Below are 7,187 nucleotides of genomic sequence, written 5' to 3' on the forward strand. Positions count from 1 at the left end.
AGTGATATGCAATGATACAGAAAGTATAATGTTTTAGATAAATTAGCTAAAACATGCATTAACATGGTCCGATCCTTAAAAAGTAAAAACACCATAATGAAATATATTGGTTCTCTGGTAAAATTCAAATTATCCAGTGCAAATTCTGCTCTGTGTGGGTTATTTTATTTCTGTCTCCATATGTCAGTCTGCCCGGCCACTTGCTAGAAGAATTCAGTTTAAGAAACTCCACGTGGGGAAAGGAGATTACATTTTGACATTCTTGACTATGGCCTACCTCAGCAGTCTTTACTTGGAGCAAACAATTACTTTTAAAGGAACGTGTCAAGGTTTGTGCTGAAAAAAGAGTAAGTGAAAGGACAGGATTTATTCTAAAGAGGCAGGGTGGATTTCTCCAATTATAAAATAGTTTGTGCCAAACTGTGGGTAACGTTTAGATTGCTTCTAGTTTCCTCCACCAAAACAATGACTTTTAAGAAAACAGTGGCAATATTTTGCACAATTGAAAAGATTCAGTTTTGTAAATAAATGGCATTGGTCTTCACACGTTTTGGAGAATAAATAAAGCTTCATATAAAATACTATGAACACTACAGCCATAAAGCCTAAAGTTTTACTCAAACACACTCTTCTTCTGGCCAATCTTTATGAGTCCAATGCTGAGAACGGGGTCTTATGTTAGGCTGAGGTGACATTGGTTAGGTGCTTCTCTAAAGTCAGGATCAAATGTCAAAGAGGGGCTCTTCCTTTAACCTTACACCATTCTGTTGTGGATTGCTGATTTGTGTGTCTGATGTCCAAGTGGCACAGTAGCTTAAACATGCAGCTTAAGTGAATCCAAAACTCTGAGTTTCTCCTGGGCTTGATGGTTTGTTTGACTCAATTTGAAAAAAGAGCTGGACCAAAATAAATTCAAATCCTTCCTCTCCGAAGCTATTCGCTCGTCCGACAAGCCCTTCTGAAGTAGCTTAACCTTCAGTCGTGACACCCCATGTCCTCCTGTGCAACAAAGTTGTCAACATATAAACGGTCCACTGTGCACAAATGGTTGGTAACCTCCGATCTAAATAATTCTACTGACAAGGCTTCACTGTTCTCTAGATGCCCCCGCACAGAGGACACATTCCATAACATTACTTTTTTCAATACGTAGAGAAAATTGGAGTTTAGTTTTCACTTTAGGTGGCATGCATTACTTTTGTTTGAATTGAGAACATGTAGAAAATGGCAAATTGGAAAATTTTATCTCACCATTACTTTATATTCTCATTGAAAAATTTGTTGTTCTCATGATGAAGGTTGTGGGTACTATTTTGTTGAGGCCAATAGTGGAATGTAGTGAGAAGATGAATTTGGCATAGTGTATAAAACATTTTCCCAACATCAGAATTCATAAAATAAAGTCCTTTTTGATTGTTCTTGAAAATGCTTAAACATCACATTATTCGTTTCTCTAGTGATGATCAAATGGATTCTCTCTTGAGTATACTCACCAATACTATACAATATTTTGCCAAAGAGGAGGCATGCAGGGCTGTCTGGTTCTGTGTAGCCTCTCAACACATCAGAGAAGGTGACAGCTGATTGACTGCTTCACCTCCTATCTGGCTGTCGCACCGCCTTACTGTGACAAATAGACACACACTTCAGCTACTGGAGTCTGTGAGTGTGTGAGTGTGTGAGTGTGTGAGTGTGTGTCTGTGTGTGTGTCCTCGTCCTCAGATACCAGTGGTCTAATTAAAGAGCTGGCATGTCAGAAACCTGCTCTCCCTCTTTGTTTAACATTGGCTAATCTGCAACTTAGAGTGGGGTGTGTGTGTTATCTGGTGATTGCTCTGAGGTGTCAACAAGATCGATGCCAACCCAATTTAGACATTTGTTGGGAACCCAGCCAAGCTACCCAAGACGAGTGTATGTGTGTGTTTACATTTCCACATGAATTACCCGTGCTCTTGGGGCATCACAGCATCTTGTGTCGCCATATTTTTCATGGATATTTATTTATCTGTTGCACCACGTTTGTGTATTATGGGAAAACATTGCTGATGATGATTTTTTTCCAGGAAAAAAACACCCACTTTATTTTGTATCATCAACTACATGTTCTCTTTTTGATTCATGCAGACAGTATATGTACATAGGTTGAGTGAGAAATACAGAGGTATTTTGTTTATACTACTACAAAATGTATTGTCTTTAAGTGTTCAGTCTTAACTTGATAAGGTGTTTGGTTACTAGAATTTGGAAAATTAAGTACTTTTGGAGGTGTAATTCCAATTAGGAAACATAATAAAAAATCCGTACAAAATTCAAATTCTTTTGCTGCTGATAAACACACAAACTTTCTTTTTGTCATTGCAAGGCTTATTTAATTTACAGAATAGCCTATATGGTCGATTACAGGGTATGCCACTGCCCTCTCACCGCATTCTCATGAATGGGTCCGCATGATATTTTACAAAAAATGCATGGATATCGAAATGAATGATATCCTCTAAAATTTTGAGATAACTGGCTGGTCACGTTTTGTGACGCCGGCTGGTCACGTGACGCCGAGTGGCAATTAGAGAGCTTCTTGTAGCCGGCTACAGTCCTCCGTTGTATCAGCAGTAGTTGGTGGTTCAGTTACATGAAAATAGGGGACTTTGAGCCAGATACAAAGCACCGTGAGCTTCCGGTTGTTACGGTATAATTTAGTCCACAAATATGAGCGTTTTGCCACAAGAAAAGTTAGATTAGGCACCAAAACGGCTAGTTAAGATTAGGAAAAAGATTGTGGTATGGATTAAAATACTCCCAAGGAACACACATTTCCTGGGTGAAAGGTTTCAGTTTTCACCGGGAAGTGAATTCCGCTGTCTGGCTTGAAAGTCCTGTACGTTGACGCCCACCCATTCACCCCGACCTCCCTATGCAGACAGCCGCGTTCTTTTACAGCGGCCGTCGGTGTTGTGAATACAACAACAAAAAACATGGATCGGTTCATGAGAATAGGCTGACTGCAGACTTCATGTTACCCACAACCACATGCACATGCACAGTTTTGTCGTCCCATGTTCCCAGTTCCAGTTGAGTCCAAGGAAGATGTAGAGACTAAAAATATGCACCCTCTTAACAGCTCCCACTCACTTACCTAACATGGTGAATCATTGCATTTGCTACATGAGTGGAACATTTTGACAATGACCTTGTCATAGAAATCTGACAAAATACCACTCATGCTGTGTAGATTATCCGTGCCAGCGCAGAATATAGTGTGTGTTTGTGTGCGTGTTTGTAATGTGTAATGTAGTGCGCATGTGTCTGTGCTTATTGTTCTGAGGGTCATGTATCGTGTTTTTGAATGTTAATGGCTTGAATGCACCTGTGTGTCTTTGCGTGTGTCTCGTGTTTATACATAATTGAGCCCTCACACTGAGTCATGCTTCTCCTTGGGCTCCTTTCGTGATGAAGAGCTTGTCATTCTAACTCTTAATACAGCACCAAGAGAAACTTATTCACATGACTAAAAAAATATTTTGCGCCACTACTTTTTAATAAGGTTTTCCTTATAAGTGTTTACCAGTTGATTATTTTAAACAATTCATTGACCAATGTATAACGTAATAGCACACCTGCTCCTCATGTCCACATCAAACACCCATGTGTATACAGTACTCCTCTCAGTTTATGTGTATCAAGTAAAGATGATATTATTTATTTATTACTCTGCCAATTATTTAAATTATCTTAATCAATCCACAAATTGTTTTGCATTTAAAATATCAGAATAGTGAAGATTAAACATTATAAATTATTTATTTTGTCTGACCAAGACTCCAAAACACAAAGATTTTCAGTCACATTTCACCCATTTCCTGGGTGAAAGGCTTTAGTTTTCTCGGGGTTGGTTGTTGAGCAAATGTCAAAATTGCACCATATACCACAACTGAAACAGTATTATTCTCTAATTTAATTTGTCCACGTTTCAGCGCGGAGATCAATGCATTTTCTGTCCTCACACTTAAATCTTACATTTCACTTACCTCCAGCTCTTTGCAGACTTTAAAGTCTGTGTTGCCCACTATTCGGTAAAATGTGCCTCTTTTGTCCATTTCTTTGCCTTGTCTGCACAAATTACAGCATAATTGAGCTGCAATTTGTGTGAAAAAGGTTCCAATTCATGTTTTCAGCGGATGTGCAGGGTAGCCTAGCAACACAACTGTAATTGTGGTCCACCTATTCAGTTGTTCAGAATTCATTTTGACTGTCAAGACTGAAAAGAAATGTAGATGTTTGGTGTTTTGAGTGAGCTGTCTTTTTTTGTAAGAAAAAAAAATATATTTATCTGAATTTATTGCACTTGGACACATTTATCAGTTCTGAAAATATATTCTATGCAGTGATTATTAGAAACAGAAGAATATTACTCATCTTTTTTTACCGTCCAGTTATTCCATGTCAGGCCGAGCACTGTATCTGCTGTCGACGTAATGGAAAAGTGATGACAGGTGTTGCAACAAGGGAGCTCATCTTGGCCTGAGCATCTGGAACAATGCCATTTTTTAAGGAACATATGCTTATGCCGCTGCATCCCGTTCACAGCTGCCTTACGTATCAATGTTGAAAGCCTTGGTCCACTTCTTAATACATCTGGATTAGACCTGCTTGTTCCAGGAAGACCAGAAAGAGCTGCAGCTGTTCAGGTTCAGGTGGATTCAAATCCTGGAGGGGTGTTAGATTTGTTCTGTCTTGATTCTTCAAGGCCAGTCTAAAAAGAGGACTTGCTTCTCCGAAATATATTCTTAGGCCACCTTGTAGTTGTGTGTGATTATGGATTGAACAGGAGTTTACTATATCAAGAGGACAAACAGGCAGAGTGTACAGTTAAGGACCAAAAAACATTAGTTTGCCATGAAGCCTTTATCTTGTAATAGATACAGTTGTAGTGCATCAAGTGTAGCTATATTTAGAAGTGCCATGCTGTACTAAGTCCCCTTAAGAAGATATAGGACAATGATCCACATGCTGACAAGTGAGTTTATTATATAATTAATGTAATGGAACCATATCTCATCTCTGAAGAGCACCTGTTAATTTTAGAACAATTTTATATGTACTGTGCATTTGTATGTTGCTGGAGAAAACCTGATACTTCCAAAAAGTCTTTGATAGTGTTTTCTTTTAAATAATTTTGTTTACACTTTACAATGCCAAAGCTTTTCTTACCCTCATTTGTCAAAGCTCAGTGATAAACTAGTTTGCCCCCAGTGTGAAACCAGAGCACATCAAGGCAGGCAGCACATCTTTGCCAGTTTTATAGCTGCCTATCAGCTCAGTACCAAGCTGATTGGAGCCTCTATTCAGCATACCATGTTGCCAGATTAGCAATAAGACAACCTTTTTGAAACCTATTGATAAATAATCTTCTTTAGTGGCTGTAACATCTTGTTTTTTTGTTTTTTCACGACAATTGTACACACCATCTCAGCTATTCTACACCATAACATAAGACATGATGAATAAAGCTTAGACTGTATGTACATGATTTTCAACAGAAACAATACTAAAAGTTTACAGCCCTGTGAGGCTGGATGTAGGACAATATATAAGGATAATTCTAACATGATGATGTTAAGCAGGGCATAATGTTTACCATGTAGTTTACAGTAAGCATGGCCGAAAAAATAGGGAAGCACACCTACACACCCACACAGGTAATTTCATTTATTTTTCAATGATTTGAGCTCTTCTCTGTGGGGGTGACATTCTCCTCACCTTTTTTAGATTTGTTGCACCTGTCCAGGTTGGACAAATAACACATTTTATCATTGGTGTGGGCGCATGGCGGTTGATGTTGTCATGTATTGCCAAGCATAGCCCACCTCCAACCTGAGCAGGAGTGTAATCAGGATAAGTGAAAACACCTGTGTGGCTGTGCAGGGCATTTAAACAGCCTCAAAATTAAGTCCCCTCCTCTGCACATGATTAATTTTATTGTAAAATATTTAAACCCAATCTTATGTCAGTCGGGACACTAAAGTTTTGCATTACATATATAGTGCTTTCCAAATTGCACTGTTTTTCATTATACTTTTAGTATTTTTGGCAGCTGACCTTACTGCTGCGTTCAGTATGCATACAATTAAGACACACCACTTTGTCATAACATTGCGCCATGAACTTGACCCTCTTGCTTCCGTCGCGGTCTGTAGTGCACAATTTTAATGAGCTGTGAATGAGCTGTTGTCTGTCTTTGATCTATTGGCGGCTCTGTCGATCTGACGTATTTTCCACTACACAGAGGAATCAGAATAGCCGGAAAAGCATGCTGGCTTGCATACTGCAAAATGCGACTAGATGCAGCAGCAAGTCCTGGTATTTTTGGCATACTGCATTTTACACACAGTACTTTTTATTGGGACACACTACACACCTTACAGGAACACTAAACAGTATGGATATTGGAAAGCACCCATTATTTTAACAGTCAGCTACCCAAAAAATGGTTTAGCCAGGGCCCCCGAAAGAAGAATCAAACACGTCTTAGAGCAAAATTAAGGATTTCTCATTTATGTAGGCATCCATGTGGAGACCATTACGCTTTTACTACAAGTGATTCCCCTGATAGAGTAGTTCATGAAGGTCATTTCCATGCAGCTGTCCCAGGCCATAAAGCAAAGAAAAGATGTGGAGCATGCAGTTGGCAGGGAAGGTTGGTAGAGTGTTACACAAAGAGATGAGACCTAAAGGCAGGTGAACCTTTTTTAAATCTGATGTCTTGTTTGGCCGGTGACACAAATCATTAGTTGGGATCCTTTAACAAGATGCAAATGCAGGATATTATACTACTGCATTTTTGACTATTTCTACTCTGCAGTTGTGCTAACAGATGTCAGACTTCTCTCGCTTTGTTTTAATCCAAAGTAATACTCAGAGATAATGGCTGTTATTATTTCATCAAAAATTTGAACAAACAGTGTTTTTATTTTTTGGCAGTTTGGGGTTGTTAAAAGTTGTAGTAGTGGGTGTGATTTCTTTCACCGTGTTTACACAAGGACAGCTGGAAATGGCTCAGTGATTTTTAACACATTGCTATGAATAAGAGGTTATCATATGCTTACTATGGTCATGCTGATATGTTTATGATTTCAAATTTATAAGGGGCGTCAGGTCAGAGAGAAAGTGAGAGCTATAGAGAGAGAGAG

The 7,187-nt window shown here is 38.8% G+C and overlaps 1 long non-coding RNA gene across 1 annotated transcript; it reads left to right on the forward strand.

The window, feature by feature from the left end:
* Positions 1-2,767: 2,767 nt before the first annotated feature.
* Positions 2,768-6,373, forward strand: LOC117937046. Its single transcript, XR_004655086.1, has 3 exons — positions 2,768-2,778; positions 3,323-3,328; positions 6,293-6,373. It is a non-coding gene; the product is annotated as an uncharacterized LOC117937046 (long non-coding RNA).
* The last annotated feature ends 814 nt before the right edge of the window (positions 6,374-7,187 follow it).

The sequence above is a fragment of the Etheostoma cragini genome, chromosome 21 (genome assembly GCF_013103735.1).
Source record: "Etheostoma cragini isolate CJK2018 chromosome 21, CSU_Ecrag_1.0, whole genome shotgun sequence".
NCBI lineage: Eukaryota > Metazoa > Chordata > Actinopteri > Perciformes > Percidae > Etheostoma > Etheostoma cragini.